Raw genomic sequence first — 17,573 nt, 5'->3', positions numbered from 1 at the left:
CCTCTGACCTAGGGGTGTATTATTATCCTGATTTTACAGCTGGGGAACTGAGGCACAGAGAAACTTACCCAAAATCACAAATAAAATCTGTAGGGTAGCAAGGAATTGAATTCTGGTCTCCTGAATCCTGTAACCCCTGGATTATCCTTTTTCTTTCAAGTAGTGACTGCTACCCTAGTTCCACTTTACAGTGGTAAATGGGTATAACAAAACTCCACTCAAGCCAGTAGAGCAATACCAGCTGATATGAATGATCTGCCAACTAATTAAAGAAGTTTCTTGAACTTCTACACATGGTTTCTGGTTAGTTGATTTGTTTTGTTTGGTGAATTTTATCAGTAAAAGAGGGCAACCACTCACAAATCTTATTCACTGCTACTCCATACTGATCCTGTCTGTGGGGCAGCACTTAAGGAGTACAGCCTCCACAGCATACTTTCCCTTTCCACCTTATCCCCATGGAACTTCCAACCCTGGGTGCTCCCCAGAGTTCCTGTTCCATAGGCGAGAAGGAGGGTAAGTGGGGCAGCAGGGTGCTACGGTTCTCCCAACCAAACCCATGAGGCAACAAACCTGCAGCAACTTGCATAGTAACTCAAGGCCCTGAAGTCTTTCCGAGTGAGGTACCAGGGTACCTGTGTTAATAGGCCACATTAAATACAGAGGAGATGGCCTGCAGTGTCAAATCAAGGAGTCTCAGCATGGAACCCCCACACTTTTGTTGGATTCCCCTGAAATGTGGGCATGCAGCGAGGGCAAACTCTGCTATTTTTTCCCCAAGGTGTGGAAGAAGGGGCAAATCCCACTTTCCCATAGGAAATTCTGTAGGGAGATCTCTGCAGTTTCAAGTCTCCTAGCTAGGTTTTTCTGCATAAGGAATGATTACAGGCTTATTGGATCCAGTTAAAAATAGCTACAATTTTAGTTTGTCTATAAAAAAATTTGTACATATTTACAATCAGCCTGGAGTCACATATCTATACTCTGCAAACAATAAGTCATCAACTCCTGTTCTTTTCAAATCAGATTCTGAGTAGAATTAGTTGTAGATTTTGTATTTTTTGGTACTGTGCTGAGATTTTGAACGCAAAACAAAGCGGAAAACAAGGACACATTGTGGCATGCACATTAAGATTGCACAATACTGTATGCTTGCCTTTTTCTTCACTTGTTTTCCAGATGAAGTACAGTGGTATTTACATTCAGCTTCTTGTAGGGAGGACTGTTTGTAAAAGAAACAAACAAATGTGGGGGTACTGAAAGTTAAGGGGAAAAGGAAAAAGCTAAATCACACTTAAGCTCTGTTGTTGCTATGGAGATGTGGATTTTTATGTTGAGTACAAACTCTGAGATCTCAGGCAAAGGAAGAAAGTGGAAGGAACTGGAATCGTATGACAGAAAATTACTATTCTGAAAGTAACTATTTGAAATTATCTTCTTGCGAGTGCAGTGCGGATTAGCCACTGGACCAACAGGGCCCAGGCCCAGGGGCCCTGGCCAACTGGGAGGCCCCCAGAAAAATGCCCTCTCAGAAACATCTCCCCCCTCCGTGCCACCACCTGCTCTCCCACCCAGCGCTCCTGCTTCCCGGCAGCAGGATCGCTGGGAGGGGCTGGAGGTGGGAACTGCAGGCAGAAGGGGTGGGGAAGGACCCCTGCTTGCTCTGGCCCAGGGCCCCTCTAATCTTCCTCTGTGTGAGTGAAATATAACATCTTAACAGATGGAGGTGTAGAATAATTCATTACTCATATCCTTAATGCTATTTACTTTTCACTGTATTCAAAACATTTAAAAACACTTATCCAGATCTCTATTTGCCATGTATTAAAAATGCAAGCCAATTTACCCCCTCCCAAATATAGCTGCCTCTAAAAGAAAATAAAAAACAAACAACAGAGTAGCCACAATTCCCAGCCCTCAGTGTATGCCCCTTCCCCTAAAGCCTGGGAAATGGGATCAGCTGTGCAGCATGTCCTGAAGATCAACAGATATGTGCTACTTTGGACCAAGCTGGGGACAGAATCCTTAAAGTTCAGCACCTGTGAGAGAAGCCTGTCACCAGCTCTCTTTTTAAACTCGACAAACTTCATCTTGAGCATTCCTGCTGATTGCAGCTGTGGCAGCATGACACCAGCATTACAGTGGATTTAGGCCCCAAGTCATTCTGAACTCAGCAATCAGCTGCTGCAGGTCACAGAGCCCTTGGCTCGAGCATAGTGAGAAGCTTCATTAGGCAAGTGAGTCACTGCATTCTGTACTAGCTTCTCTTTCCTTGGAAGAGGTTAGGACTTTGGTATTATTTCTCAAGGACAAGATAGCAATTCCAGGCACACAGTATTCAATTTATATAATTCTGGGTTTTTTGAGTCAGTACTGAATCAGAGGTAAGGATTGCCATGAACTTGATTTTGGGGACTGAGGGGAAATGAGCTAGATTTTGCTTCCAAACACCCAGCCCAATATTTGTGAGTCTGGTGATTTATCAGAATATTTTTAAAGGGATTTATAATCAGGTAATTCATGACTTGTAGTGCTTTGTAGATTAGGGTTGTAACCTCTGAGATTTTTTCCTAATGTTTATAGTAACTGAAAATTAATCTAAGTGCAACATATTAATCCTGTATAGAGCAGCGTTTTTCAAAGTTCAGGTTGCGGCCCAGTACTGGGTTGCGGCATGTCAGGCACTGGGTCGCTCTGGTCAGCACTGCCGACCAGGATGTTAAAAGTCCTCTCGATGGTGCTTCCCAGCTAAGGCAGGCTAGTCCCTACCTGTTCTAACACTGGGCTGCGCCTCAGAAGTGGCCAGGCTTCTAGGAAGGGGGGCACGGGGCTCCATATGCTGCCCCCACCCCCAAGCACCTGCTCTGAATTCCCATTGGCTGGAAACCAGCCAATGTGAGCTGGGGGAGTGGTGCCTGTGGTCGAGAGCCATGTGGAGGCACTTGAATGCCTCCACCTAGGAGCCGGACCTACTGCTGGTGGCTTCAGGCGCAGTGTGGTCTGTGGTGCCAGGATAGGCAGGAAGCCTGCCTCTGCCCCAGGGCTGCGCTGCTGACTGGGAGCCGCCAGAGACAAGTCTGTGCCCCACCCTGCACCCCAATATCCTGCCCCAAACCCAGAACCCCTTTCTGCACCCCAACCCCCTCATCCTCGGCCCCACCCCAGAGCCTGCACCCCCAGCCCAGAGCCCTGACCCTCCTGCACCCCAACCCCCTGCCCCAACCCAGAGCCCTCCCACACCCTGAACCCCTCATTCCTGGCCCCACCCCACAGCCCTCACTCTCACCCCACCCTCTACCCCAGCCCTGAGCCCCTCACACTCCCCAAACCCCTCATCCCCAGCTCTGTTGGGTCATGTGCATCAACAATTTTTTTCAACTGGGTCCTCAGAAAAAAAAGTTTGAAAACCACTGGTGTCAAGCAAGTCATAACCCTCACCTATGGCCTTTAGAAGGCATATGAACAACTACAGTGTAACATTGTTACCTTACAGGAAGTCTGCAAAAGACTAGGCTACAGAGAAACATTATCTGAGGGATGCAAATGTACTTATGAATATTATAATTCATGCTCTTTGTGTTTGATTGCTGGGAACAGATTAAAATACAGCTTTTGCCCAGCTGAACACGATAGTGGCACTCTTCCACACTGCTGGGTATGAGACCTGGCATGAATCCCTGGTCTCTTTCACTTTATGTCTGAGGCACTGCACATTCATCCTGGGGGTGAAGGGGAAAGAAGTTCCTCACACTGCTCATATAAAACCCTCCTAGCTAACTAAGGAATGGTGCTACTTGAATTTAAAGGTAGTCCCAATCCCACCTACTCCTCTTTAAGGTAGAAGAACAATAGCCGCACTGCAGGGACTCACTACAAACATTCAACAAAGCAGTTGTAAAATATTTAGTATTTCTTTCACTTGGAAACAGACAACTGGAGAGTAAAATCCCACACTGAAAGTTTCAGTATAGAAACACAGTGATTAAAAATGGAGGCTTTCCTCATCAGTCTCACAATGTTCTTACCTGACCTACTTTAGGAATAGTGTTTACAAGGATGATTAATGCTTGCTGTGGAAAAAAAGTTGGCAGTTAGGTGTTAGTATTTGTGATGCTTCCAGCTTAACAATTAATACAGTGAGTCATTTTACCTACAGTATGCAGTGCTGGGGCTGGAGTTGAATTGCAATCAATTATGGCATTCGGGCAAAATCTGACATCTTCACAAGAACTTTGTGGGCCTAATTCTCATCTCAGCTGTGCCACTGCCCTTCCCAGAAAGTGGATCATCTTTCAGTGAGTCATTTCTACACTGACTAGGAGCTGAGTTAACAGCATTCACTAGCTCATCCTCCAGAGGAAAAACTCCTCTTTTTCTTTAGTTTGGTTCTGATAACACTGAGAGAAGCTGCTGGTATTTGTTACAGGCCTAATGACCAAGTCAGCTGTGGCAAATGAAAGTGGAAGAGTCTTGTATTTGGGGTTTTATTAATTCATAGTTAAAGCTCTATAAAATTGAAAGTGCTCCAGAATGATTTCAATCCACTATAGCTTGCTTACTGGTACATGGGAAATTGATAGTCCTCTGAAAAGACTCTTTTCTAGCTGTACTCAGGCTGAAATATTTTTCATTCATTGCTAATCATTATTAGCGCTACAGTGCCAATGGTGTGCTAGGTGCTTCATAGACAAGGTTGCAGCATCTTCAAGGTAGGGATCTAAGGATCAGAATTGGGTCTTGGTGACTGTAAGATTCCTTGAGTCTCTTCTGGGGCATCCCCTTTGGCAGTCCAGAATTGGTGCTCATGCTGAGTGGAGAGATCAGTCGTCCTGGTTTGCAGCTGAGCTGTAGGGCAAGTGGTAGCTCAGGCCCTCCTGGATCTGGGCTAGGCCAGTAAAGAGTCTGTAGCTCGGGGTCCTGCCTGTGGGCTAAACTGATAAATATTCAAGGGCTCAGGCCCCTCAGGTGTGGGCTGAGCTAACAAATAGGCAATAGCTGAGGCCCCTCAGCCAAGGGGTTAGTGTTCGTCCAGCCCCTAGGGGAACTCAGGTCCACCCTGATCAATGGGGTCCCAGCCCAGGGTCCTTGAAGTGATGGGTGGTCCCATCGCTGAGCTGGCAGGGAAATATGAGGTTGCTGCCTCACCTCTAGGGAACGCCACAGGATCAATGTCTTGTTTCTCTGGGCTGCTTCTTACTGGCATCTTATTGGGTTGTTCCTTGGCTGCTGTGGCCTGGTTCATAGAATCATAGAATCATAGAATATCAGGGTTGGAAGGGACCCCAGAAGGTCATCTAGTCCAACCCCCTGCTCAAAGCAGGACCAAGTCCCAGTTAAATCATCCCAGCCAGGGCTTTGTCAAGCCTGACCTTAAAAACCTCTAAGGAAGGAGATTCTACCACCTCCCTAGGTAACGCATTCCAGTGTTTCACCACCCTCTTAGTGAAAAAGTTTTTCCTAATATCCAATCTAAACCTCCATCTCCACACTGAATGGCTCCCTTGGCACTTCCTCTGTCTCCTGGGGCTGTGACTGGCGGTTTCTCCAAACTGGCTTTGGAGCATCATCACCCCCTCTATGCTGGAATGAGGCCACTCCACCACATTACAGTGCCCTTAAGCACACTGGAGGTGAGTCCCAGGAAGAGTTTTTGTCGAGTCAGCGAGAATTCTAACTTAGGGCTCTCTGGAAGTGGGTGCTGGAACTGGAATTTCACCAACCTTGGAGAGAATGCACTTGCTGCCCACTCTATGCCAGCTTAACTCTGTGACAGTGCTTTCCAATAAGATTCTTGCCAGTCCCTGAGCACAGGGACACAAGAGGGGGAAACTTCTTTCTCCTTGTGAACCATCTCAGGAGCATGTCAGGATCTGTCCCTATACAGACAACGTACAAACAAGGAAAAGCACTGTTTGAGCCCATGTTCCTCTAGTTCCATGATCTGCCCATGTCCCTCTAGTTCCATGATCTGTGCATCAGTTTGAGAACAACTCATCATTTTCAGTGAGTTAGGTGCGGCAGGGGTATGGGTAAGCGTGAGAGGGCTAACCCTTTTGGCCCTCTTTAAAGAAGCATGTTTTCAAGAGGAGCTTGAAGGAAGAGATGGAGGTGCATCAGACTGAGTCAGAAAGGGGAAGGGGAGTGTTCCTAGTGAATAGAACAGTACAGAAGAAAACTCTGGAGATGGGAGTGGAAGAGAAAAAAAAAATCACAAAGGGTGTGGCTAGTCATCCTTTGGGGATGGAGGCCAAGGAGACCACCAGAAAGAGCTGAGAGGCAGTGTCAAAGAATTAAAGTCAAAGTTTAAGGCCAAAAGGGACCACCAGATCTTCAAGTCTGACCTCCAGTATATCACAGGCCACCAATGCCACTCAGCACCTGCACACTAAACCCAACAACCACAATTAGACCAAAGTATTACAGCCCACAAGAGGCAGAGCATAGGAGGAATCAAGGTGCACCAGTGCCTGAGGGCCCCACAATGGCAGGGAAATGGTAAGTGAGATACACCCAGATAATCCTGGCAAGCGACCCACACCTATATTTTTTTCAAAGGAAGGGGAAAAAACCCCAAGGTCACCGCCAATCTGACCTGGGGGAAAATTCCTTCCCAACTCCATCTGTGGTGTTCACTTAGACCCTGAGCATGTGAGCCAGAACCTGCCAGCCAAGCAGTTGATGGAGAGAATGTGCAGTACTATCTCAGAGCCCTGGCACTTCCCATCCAATACCCCATCTCCAGCAGTGGCCATCCCTGATGCTTCAGAGGAAGGAGATTAAAAGAAAGCTTCCCAGAATACATGGTGGGTGGGGGAAGATCCCTTCCTGGCCCCTGGAGATGGCCAGCTGAAACACAGAAAGCATGAGCTTTTACTAAGATAAAGACAAACTGGAAGTGAGCCCCAGAGCTCTGTTGAGCCCTGCCTTCCTCCATCACAAGCAACCCAGTCATGCAATTGGTTTCTGCTATTGGTATCCTTTTAAGTTAACCTTTTCCCACCATGCCCTTGTGCACACCTAGCGCTTCATTTACAGTGTTTCCCTTGACTTTAAGGGAATACCGTGCAGCAGAGGCTCTCAGCCTTTCCAGACTACCGTGCCTCTTACAGGAGTCTGATTTGTCTGGCACACCTCCAAGTTTCGCCTCAATTAAAAACCACTTGCTTACAAAATCAGACATAAAAATACAAGAGTGTCACAGCCCCCGTTACTGAAAAATTGCTGACTGACTCTCTTATTTTTACCATAAAATGATAAAATAAATCAATTGGCACATAAATATTGTACTTGCATTTCACTTTATTGCACCGTGACCCCCATCTGACCCCTCTTCTGAACACCTGCAGTTGTTTTCAATTAATGCCTTTTGGCCAAATTTATATCTGTGCAATGCCAGTGACTTGCACAGTGACTTGGAATTGCATAGGCATATATGAAAGGGCCAAACCCTGGCCTCAGTTATAAATGTGCATAACTAATATTTTCAATAGACCAGAAACTTAGATACACACTTCATTGGCTTGAAATCAGTCATGGAATCAAATAGTTTAAGAAATTCTATGATGGAATGCTAGGTGGTACAACAGATTAGCACCAAGCTATAAAACAATTACCATTAATTGGTCCTGGACCACTGGGCTAGTTAAAATCCAGCCTAGGTTGGCAGAAACTAAGAGTAGTCACCAAGTGATAGGTTTTAGTGGCCCATAGCAGGACTTACCCAGTCTAGGGTTGGGCCCTGCCACTGCCTCAGTTTTTCTTCCATCTCATATCAAACAAACCCCCACATCTAATGTTTTCACACTAGTGTCCCCCTTCTGGGTGTGGTTTATTAGCACAGACTAACACTAAAGGCCTTCCAGCCCTCTTCCCCAGGCTTAGTCTGTCTTTCAGTTTATAATTAGTTTCAGTATGCACACAGCCCTCCCTCTAGGCTCCCAGGGCCAGATTTTTAAAGGTATTTAGGCACCTAAGGAAGCAGAAAGGCACCCAAGTCCACCATTTAGGCATGTTGGTATTTTTAAAACTGCTACTCAACTGCCATCTAACCCCCAGGGGCCTCAGTCCCTCCTGGCACCTGCTTTCCCACCAATTGGTGCACAAGCGCAAACATCCTAAGCATTGCCACTACCCTACGGCAAACAGCTGTAGCCTTGAGAACTGGGCTTACACCTAGGAACAGTCACAGACTCACCTAGCAGTACATCTGCTCAGCTGCACCTGTCACTCCCCAGTCCCCTGGCTGACATGGAGTTCCCTGAGTGCTTAAGTGGGTGTTTTTAACTAAGCAGAGGCATGCCGGTCTTGATCGCAGGGGTTGATCACCGAGGTGCACTTGAATCAAGCTTAACAATTGGGGCAGCATTGCAATTGCTCAAAAGGCAGCAGTGGGAAGGGAAATACAGAATGAGTGTGAGATAGCTGTTTAGCATAAGCTAGAGTTAGAGCGGGACAGACATATGTTGGGCGATAGTTTTCAGTTAGAGATTGCTGGTCAGGGACTGGGATTGGTTTAGTTAGTGGGGCACTTTGAGGGGACAAGAGAAGCACACAGGGACAGTTTGGTTAGTTAGATTGGGCAGGGAATCCTGGTAGGTCAGGCTGTGAGGGTTTTCTCAGGGAGGGAGAGCTGAGTCAGAGCTAGGAATGGGGTGGGGTGGGATGGGGGGGAGGGGAGGACACTGTGCTGCTGCATAGGGACCTGGGTGCTGGAGAATAGAGCATCAAGTGGAACAGCTGCAAGGCCCTGTATCTGATAGAGAGAGAGGAGACAGCAAAGGGAGGAGCCCCAGCATTGGGCTGATCCTTAGCCCAGGCCTGATTCTGAGGGAGAGGGGTGAAGCTCATATTCACACCCTTGTACCTACTGGCCTTGCCTAGAAAGCTGTTGCTACCTAAGCAGGTCTGCATACAGACATACAAGTAAACCCAGGCCTTCATGTAAACCTCTGCAAACTGCTCAATAATGACCTCAAGTCTATCACACAATGGTGCCATGTACTTAGTCTCTCCGGGTGACCTGTATATCTTGGCTATGGGATTGTTCCAGAGATTCATAGGCCCCCATAGGAATATCCCAGTCTCCTGTCTCCTACATACTGCTCCAATTCATGAGGGCCCTGCTGTGACATCCTCTCAACTACATCCATTTCCCAGTGGATAGACACAAGCAGAAGAGGTACATGCAGAAGTTTTACAGGGTAGCACATTTCCCATCTGTACTAGGGGCAGCGGAAGGAATTTATGTTGACCTACAGAAGCAAAGAATCGATGTGAATGCTCACCTTAACAGACACAGGACAGATGCTATGAACATTATGGCCATCTGCAGTGGATATACCCCCCCCCCAGCCTTAAAACCATAGACCGTGCACAGCTACTGCACATGCCCTGCTCCTCCCTCCCTGCTGGGCGATTAGTTGCCACAGCCATCCACTGTCAGTCCGCACAGTGCAAAACATGCATACTGTAATGTGTCAATTCCACTTGCTTCACGTGTGCCCCTCACAGGAGACAGAATGGGCCATGGCTCATGATGCCCAGCATCAACCCCCAAATAGCAGCTGAAACATGGCATAATCGTGCCCACAGAGCCAGTTGGTCAGTAATAGAGAAAACCTTCAGCATCCTAAGGATGTGGTGGCGGTGCCTCCAGCCCTCTGGTGGCATGCTGCAGTACAGCCCCAGCTAGGTCAATAGGATATTCCTGGCATGCTGCATATTACACACTATTGCAGTGCAACATGTATTACCTCTTCCTGTGGGGGGAGACATGCCTCCCCCCAGGCAACCATCACCAGGAGGTGGTCCTTCTGGAAATCTCCCTAGAGCTGTGCAGGGCTGCAGGGTACAGGACAGGCTGATGCAGGAGGCTTTCTAGAAAACAAAGGTTAATGAGCAAATCATGAAAACACTAAAAAAAAAAACTCAAGGTGGAATTATGCTCAAAGTAGAGTACTGTAATAGAATGAATAAATGGTACTCCAGGTACAGAAAATGAAAGATTCGAGCCCTCAATACAAAAATTGGAGTGTGTATGAAACGTGTGTGTGTGTGGAGGGGTTAAGTGCACACCACCACCACTCATTTTTATCTGTTTTTGACTGGATGCTCTGAGCCCTGTGATGGCTGTCCCAGCATGTTCCAGGCTCTGCGTCATGTTGTGCAGCCTGCTGGTGTAGATGTGCTGGTATTGGGGGTCATCCATCACTGCTTTACCTTTTCTTTTACGTGTGTGGACATTGTGGAGAGGAATGTGAAACAGTGGACACAGATGAAGATCCAGGCATTTTATCATTGTCAGATAAATTCTCTCCAGGAGTTGCATCCTTAACCTCTTTGAAATTATGATGTTCCAAGCACATTGTCATGGTATGAAATAGTTCTAGATGCTGAAACAGAAACTGATGGTCCAGGAAGTGATGGCAGGGTGTGTGTGAGTGAGTGACAGAGGGGAAGGAATGGCCTAACAGGAGTAGCAGGATGAGATGAAAGGACAGAGGGGATCAGTTGCTAGAGAAAGGACTGACACACATAGGTAGATGGGGAGGGATGTACAAATCGTTAGCTGTTGTCTGAATAATTTCAGTGACTACAGTGGGACAATGACACTTGTGGGATTATGGGGAAGTACAGCCTACAACCTGATACCTTACCAATAAGTGTGGTGAATGGAAACAGATTACAAAAGCTCATCAGAGTAAAATGCCTATTAGGTGAACTTACGTAGCGGGTTCCTCTGCAGATTTGAGTGGTCCAGACCTCCTGCTCCCATCCACAGCTGCCTCTGGAATTGGTGCTGTAACTACCCACAGGTGCTGCAGGCTATCCAGGCTTAGTCCCCCCGCTTTGGCAGTGATCTTCTACAAAGCCCTCTTAGCCTTCTCACGCAGCAGCTGCCACTTCTCGTTGATGTCCTCAAGTCCTCTACTATGGGCGGCCATCATGTTTACTGAGCCCCTCAGCTTTTTCCAGTCGCTTTTTCTAGGAAGCCAAGAGGTTGCTATCTTTCAGGCACCCATCAGGGTTGGGGCATGTACAGCCATGAATTTGTTTATCGCCTCTATCTACTCGTCTGAAAAATGTGTCTCCAAACTTCCAAACCTGCACTCTCTGACTCAGATGTTATCATGCTGGGATGCTAGGGGTGTGCATCAGGCATGACAGGCTTATAATAAACCTTTGCACCATATGCTAATGAACTCATCAGCCAATCCCTGCCTGATGTTAGGCCTGCAGGTACCCAATTCACTCCATAAAAATTGGTTTGAAAATCTCGCTATGTGGGTGGCACCTAAATTACACAATCCACAGCATGTGTGAGCATCACCTTGCTGACAGAGTTAGGTGCCTGTACTCCTCTCCCTCCTCACCATAAGGCACGATTTATCACTTCTTTTAAAGGATAAACAAACTTGGCAGTATGCCCAGATTTGTAGCTGGTCTCTCTAAAACATAGGGAAAAAAGCAGCTTGAACATTGGAGTTGGAGCCTGCTTTATTTGTACCATTGGACAATGCAAGAACGCAGACATAGGGGCTGGGGAGAGAGAAGAAAAAGCTGATTTTCAGCCTACATGTCCCTCAGTGATCAGCAAACTGGGACACCAGGGAGGCGTATGGCTCTTGAATGTGCAGCTCTGTCTAGTAACCCAGTAACTGTGGTCTGGAGCAGCGGCGGGAGTTGATGGCAGTTGATGTCACATGGCTTTCCACTGTGGAGCTAGCCACGTGCTGGGGGTGAGGCATGGAGGAGGTTCTGCTAAGATCACTAGCATGGATGGGGTGAGGGCACCAGGAACCCTCTGGGACACTTTAGGAAGTTCTGGTGGCTTTAAGGGATTCTCCTGTATTTTTCTCCATCAGCATGTCCTCTAATGGTAAGACTAGCTCAGAGGTGGGCAAACTACAGCCCGCGGGACCCTCCTGCCTGGCCCCCGAGCTCCTGGCCTGGGAGGCTAGCCCCAGCCCCTCCCCCTCTTTTACCCCTCCCCCGCAGCTTCAGCTCACTGTGCAGCCAGCACAATGCTCTGGGCAGCGGGGCTGCGAGCTCCTGGGGCAGTGCAGCTGCAGACCCTGGCCTGACCCAGGGCTCTGTGCTTCGTGGCTGGCACGCCACCAGCACTCCAGGCAGTGCGGGGAAAAAAGGGTTGGATAGAGGACAGGGAAGTGCGGGGGGACAGGGGTGTGGATAGGGGTCAGGGCAGTTAGAGAGCAGGGAACAGGGGTTTGAATGGGGGCAAGGGTCCCGGGAGGGTAGGCCCGGGGGGGGCTGGATGGGGCAGTTAGGGACAGGTGTCTCGGGGGGGTAGTCAGGAAGGAGGAGGGGGTTGGATGGGGCGGCAGGGGGCAGTCAGGGGCAGCAGTTCCAGGGGTGTATGTGTGGATAGGGCAGGGGTCCTGGGCAGGGGCTGTCAGGGGTGGGAGTTCTGGGGGTGGTCAGGAGACAGGGGTGTGTGTGTGTGTGTGTGTGTGTGTGTGTGTGTGTGCACACGCGTGCGTGCGGATAGGGTAGGGGACCCGGGCAGGGGCTGTTAGGGAACAGAGGGGGTGGGGTGGGAGTCCCGGGGGGCTGTCAGGGGGCAAAAAGTGGGGCTGGGCAGATGCAGGGGACAGGCTACGCTCCCCCTCCCATAACCAGCCCTCCATACAATTTCCAAAACCTGCTGTGGTTCTCAGTCCAAAAAGTTTGCCTGCCCCTGGACTAGCCTGAGGGGGAGACCTCATCTGTTTCTCCCACTCTCACAGGAGACCGCTCCTTCCGTTCCTGTAGCAACCCAGGCACCACTAAGCACTCAGGTATATCCAGAGCATAAATCCAGAGTTCCCACCCCCCAGCCTAGTTGGTGTAAGCTATCCTTTTTGTGCTTGGGATGTTGTTAAGACTGACTTCCTCCAGGGGTACCTTTGCAAGATTTTGGGAAGCCTTTGAGTCTTCATGGGATGGCGGGGCTGGGATTGGTGTGTGCCTGCTCTCCATGGAGGCATACTTCTCCCGACTTGTGCTCCTGCCTCAGCCCTTCCACAGCAATGACCTGTGCAAGTATCCCAGCACGGCAGGAGATTTGACTCACCCTTCTCTGTCCAGTGCCTATTCTATGGTGATGTCCAGGAGCAGGGTAGCAAAGTGCATCCGATAGAACAGCCCAGGGTCTCCTGAATACTGAGGGAGAGGGGAAACTGCAGACAGGAGAGTACAACTTTCTCTTATTTAGTATTGCAATAGATAGTGGAAATGTCCTTGTAAAAGGGAAGGGCTACTACAGTTGAAGACAGCAATGAAATATACAGTGATTGTTTCAGGGAGACAGCCCAGTGTAGAAGCTACTCTTTCTTCATTTTTCAAGGGGACCTGGCTTGGGTAAAGTCTCTAGTCAAGCAGGGCAGACCACATCCCAGTTTTCTAAGACTCCCCTCTACAGGCACTCACATAATCCCCACAGGGTAATTGGGGAGGTAGATGCCTACTAGCCCCTACCTCTCTTCTGAAACCCTACTAGTCTGTAGGCCACTCAGGGAGTTCAGCTATACAGCACTCAGCAGGACAGCAGCTTTAAAAATCAGACCCATACTCCTTTGCAGCCACTGAACTAGAGCTTCTTACTCAGTAGGCTCTTGTTCCCTACATGTCCCTCAGCTAAGACTCACCCCTCAACAGGCTCCTGCTTCTTACAGGAACATCTCCCAGGCCTTCCAGCTGGGAACTCTGAAAAGCTATCACCTGCTCTTTTCCCAGCAGGCACCCTACCCAAATGCTCTTTTCTGGCTAGCACCACCTCCCTGGTAGCTTATCAAACCCTCTGCCTGAAAGCTAAGAAAAATTTCTCTCTGACTGAACTCAAGTTGCCCTTATATTTCCCAGCAAGCCTGGTTCTAAGTCACATGCTCCCATCATGTGACTACTAGTCTTAGTCTCTTCACCTGGGGAAGGGAGCTACACCTGGCACTGGTGATGCTGAGCCCCAATCCTCTTAAAGAGCTAGCTCACATTGTGACATGGTCTACATGAAATATATTTTATGGTCTCAGCCCTGGTCTACACTAGGAGTTGAGGTTGAATTTAGCAGCGTTAAATCGATTTAACCCATCCACACGACGAAGACCTTTTTTTGACTTAAAGGGCTCTTAAAATCGATTTCCTTACTCCACCCCCAACAAGGGGATTAGCGCTGAAATGGGCCTTGCTGGGTCGAATTTGGGGTACTGTGGACGCAATTAGACGGTACTGGCCTCAGGGAGCTATCCCAGAGTGCTCCATTGTGACCGCTCTGGACAGCACTCTCAACTCAGATGCACTGGCCAAGTAGACAGGAAAAGGCCTGCAAACTTTTAAATTTCAATTTCCTGTTTGGCCAGTGTGGAAAGCTGCAGGTGACCATGCAGAGCTCATCAGCAGAGGTGACCATGATGGAGTCCCAGAATTGCAAAAGAGCTCCAGCATGGACCGAATGGGAGATATGGAATCTGATCACTGTATGGGGAGAGGAATCCGTGCTATCAGAACTACGTTCCAGTTTTCGAAATGCCAAACCATTTGTCAAAATCTCCCAGGGCATGAAAGACAGAGACCATAACAGGGACCCGAAGCAGTGCCACGTGAAACTTAAGGAGCCGAGGTAAGCCTACCAGAAAGCCCGAGAGGCGAATGGCTGCTCCGGGACAGAGCCCAAAACATGCCGATTCTATGATGAGCTGCAAGCCATTTTAGGGGGTTCAGCCACCACTATCTCAGCCGTGTTGTTTGACTCCTTCAATGGAGATGGAGGCAACACGGAAGCAGATTTTGGGGATGAGGAAGATAGCTCACAGCAAGCAAGTGGAGAAACCGGTTTTCCCGACAGCCAGGAACTGTTTCTCATCCTGGACCTGGAGCCAATACCCCCCGAACCCACCCAAAGCTGCCTCCCGGACCTGCCAGGCAGAGAAGGGACCTCTGGTGAGTGTACCTTTTAAAATACTATACATGGTTTAAAAGCAAGCATGTTTAATGATTAATTTGCCCTGGCATTCGTGAGTCTCCTGGGTATACTCCCAAAGCCTTTGCAAAAGGTTTCTGGGGAGGGCAGCCTTATTCCATCCAGCATGGTAGGACACTTTACCACTCCAGGCCAGTAGCACGTACTAGGGAATCATTGTGGAACAAAGCATTGCAGTGTATTTTTGCTGGCGTTCAAACAACATCCGTTCTTTATCTCTGTGTTATCCTCAGGAAAGTGATATCATTCATGGTCACTTGGTTGAAATAGAGTGCTTTTCTTAAGGGGACATTCAGAGGTGCCCGTTCCTGCTGGGCTGTTTGCCTGTGGCTGAACAGAAATGTTCCCCGCTGTTAGCCACGGGGAGGGGGCAAAGGGGAGGAGCTAGCCAGCACCGGGGGGGGGGGGAGGCAAAATGCGACCTTGGAATGAAAGCACATGTGCTATGTATGTAATGTTAAGAGCAAGGTTTACCATGAAAGAGTGGACCCATTGTTCTATAAAATGTGTCTTTTTAAATACCACTGTCCCTTTTTTTCCCTTCTCCACCAGCTGCATGTGTTTCAAGGATCACAGGATCTTCTCTTTCCAAGAGGCTAGTGAAGATTAGAATGTGGAAAAAAATGCACTCATGCTGAAATGTTCTCTGAGCTCATGCTGTGCTCCCATGCTGACAGAGTACAGACGAATGTGTGGAGGCAGACAATGTCAGAGTGCAGGAAAGCACAAAATGACCGGGAGGAGAGGTGGCGGGCTGAAGCTGAAAGGTGGTGGCAGCATGATGAGAGGAGGCAGGATTCAATGCTGAGGTTGCTGGAGGATCAAACTAATATGCTCCACCATATGGTTGAGCTGCAGAAAAGGCAGCTGGAGCACAGACCACCGCTACAGCCCCTGTGTAACCAACCGTCCTCCTCCCCAAGTTCCATAGCCACCTTACCCAGACACCCTAGAATGCGGTGGGGGAGCCTCTGGCTACTCCCCCCCAGAGGATTGCCCGAGGAACAGAAGGCTGGCATTCAATAAGTTTTAAAGTGCTATGTGGCCTTGTCCTTCCCTCCTCCACCACGCCTCCTGGGCTACCTTGGTAGTTATCCCCCTATGTGTGTGATGAATTAATAAAGAATGCATGAATGTGAAGCAACAATGACTTTATTACCTCTGCAAATGGTGATCGAAGGGAGGAGGGGAGGGTGGTTAGCTTACAGGGAGTAGAGTGAACTAAGTGGTGGTGGGGTTTCATCAAGGAGTAACAAAACAGAATTTTCACACCATAGCCTGGCCAGTCATGAAACTGTTTTCAAAGCTTCTCTGATGTGCACCATGCTCTCCTGTGCTCTAACCACGCTGGTGTCTGGCAGTGTGTAACCAGGAGCCAGGCGATTTGCTTCAACCTCCCACCTCACCATAAACATCTCCCCCTTATTCTCACAGATATTGTGGAGCACACAGCAAGCAGTAATAACAGTGGGAATATTGGTTTTGCTAACTGAGGCAGTAAACTGCACCAGCGCACTTTTAAAATGTCCAAATGTACTTTTACCACCATTCTGCACTTGCTTAGCCTATAGTTGAACAGCTCCTGACTACTGTCCAGGCTGCCTATGTATGGCTTCATGAGCCATGGCATTAAGGGGTAGGCTCGGTCCCCAAGGATAACTATAGGCATTTCAACATCCCCAACGGTTATTTTCTGGTCTGGGAAGAAAGTCCCTTCCTGCAGCTTTTGAAACAGAACAAGGTTCCTGAAGATGCAAGCGTCATGTACCTTTCCCGGCCATCCCACGTTGATGCTTTCTACAAAACAGACTTTATAAATTTGACCTAATTTTGTGGTCGAGACATACCAGCAGTCCCAATCCTCCACATCAAATCACAACCATAAAACTGGCACTTCTAACAAAACAAAAAAAAACAAAAAACACACACACCAAAAAAAAAAAAAACCACACACAGTTTCTTCAGTAAGCGGCTAAGGCATGAATGGGCTATTTTGAAGAAGCTTCCAGGGTTACGAGACTGCATAAAAAGGCCTACACCACTGCTGTCTGTGCTCTTACTATTCTGACTGAGCTAGGAGGTTTTAATTCAGATCTCTCTGAAAGTTCATGTGTGTGTTCAGACACTGGGATTCATTTCAGGCCTATTAAGAAATGGTCAGAAGCTGTGAGGTTTGGATCTGACTTTTAAGTTCTCTGGTTTTCAATACAGAAACTTTCGTTCGAGCTGAATTCACACGAAAAATAGGTTTTACAAGTCTATGTTCTATGACGACTGCTTCTTTGGGTGCAGAGTGCACAGACACTCAAAAAAGGCAGTTTAGTATGACTACTTCAATCAGCCTCAGCACAGTTTTGAAAGCACTCCAGAAATTACTATAACTTCTCTCATGTGAATGACACAGAAATGGTGTGTGTGTGTGTGTGTGTGTGTGTGTGTGTGTGTGTGACAACCAGCACCAACTAACCAGGATCCACTGAAAGAACAGTAAGATTGGGGTATACTCGGAATGGAAGATATAGGCTTAATAAAATCATAGAAATTAGAAACACAAATATCTCTTACATCCCAAAATATTTATTTAATAAATTGACAGGGC

The 17,573-nt window shown here is 48.1% G+C and overlaps 1 long non-coding RNA gene across 1 annotated transcript; it reads right to left on the bottom strand.

Annotated features, from left to right (window-relative positions):
* Positions 1-4,244: 4,244 nt before the first annotated feature.
* Positions 4,245-13,825, bottom strand: LOC119851452. The gene is made up of 5 exons (XR_005291248.2): positions 13,073-13,825; positions 10,726-10,983; positions 9,753-9,876; positions 5,721-5,876; positions 4,245-5,233 (listed from the first exon to the last, which is right to left on the bottom strand). It is a non-coding gene; the product is annotated as an uncharacterized LOC119851452 (long non-coding RNA).
* Positions 13,826-17,573: the final 3,748 nt, after the last annotated feature.

Source organism: Dermochelys coriacea, chromosome 2 (genome assembly GCF_009764565.3).
Source record: "Dermochelys coriacea isolate rDerCor1 chromosome 2, rDerCor1.pri.v4, whole genome shotgun sequence".
NCBI lineage: Eukaryota > Metazoa > Chordata > Testudines > Dermochelyidae > Dermochelys > Dermochelys coriacea.
This window is presented reverse-complemented; position numbering and strand designations above follow the sequence as displayed.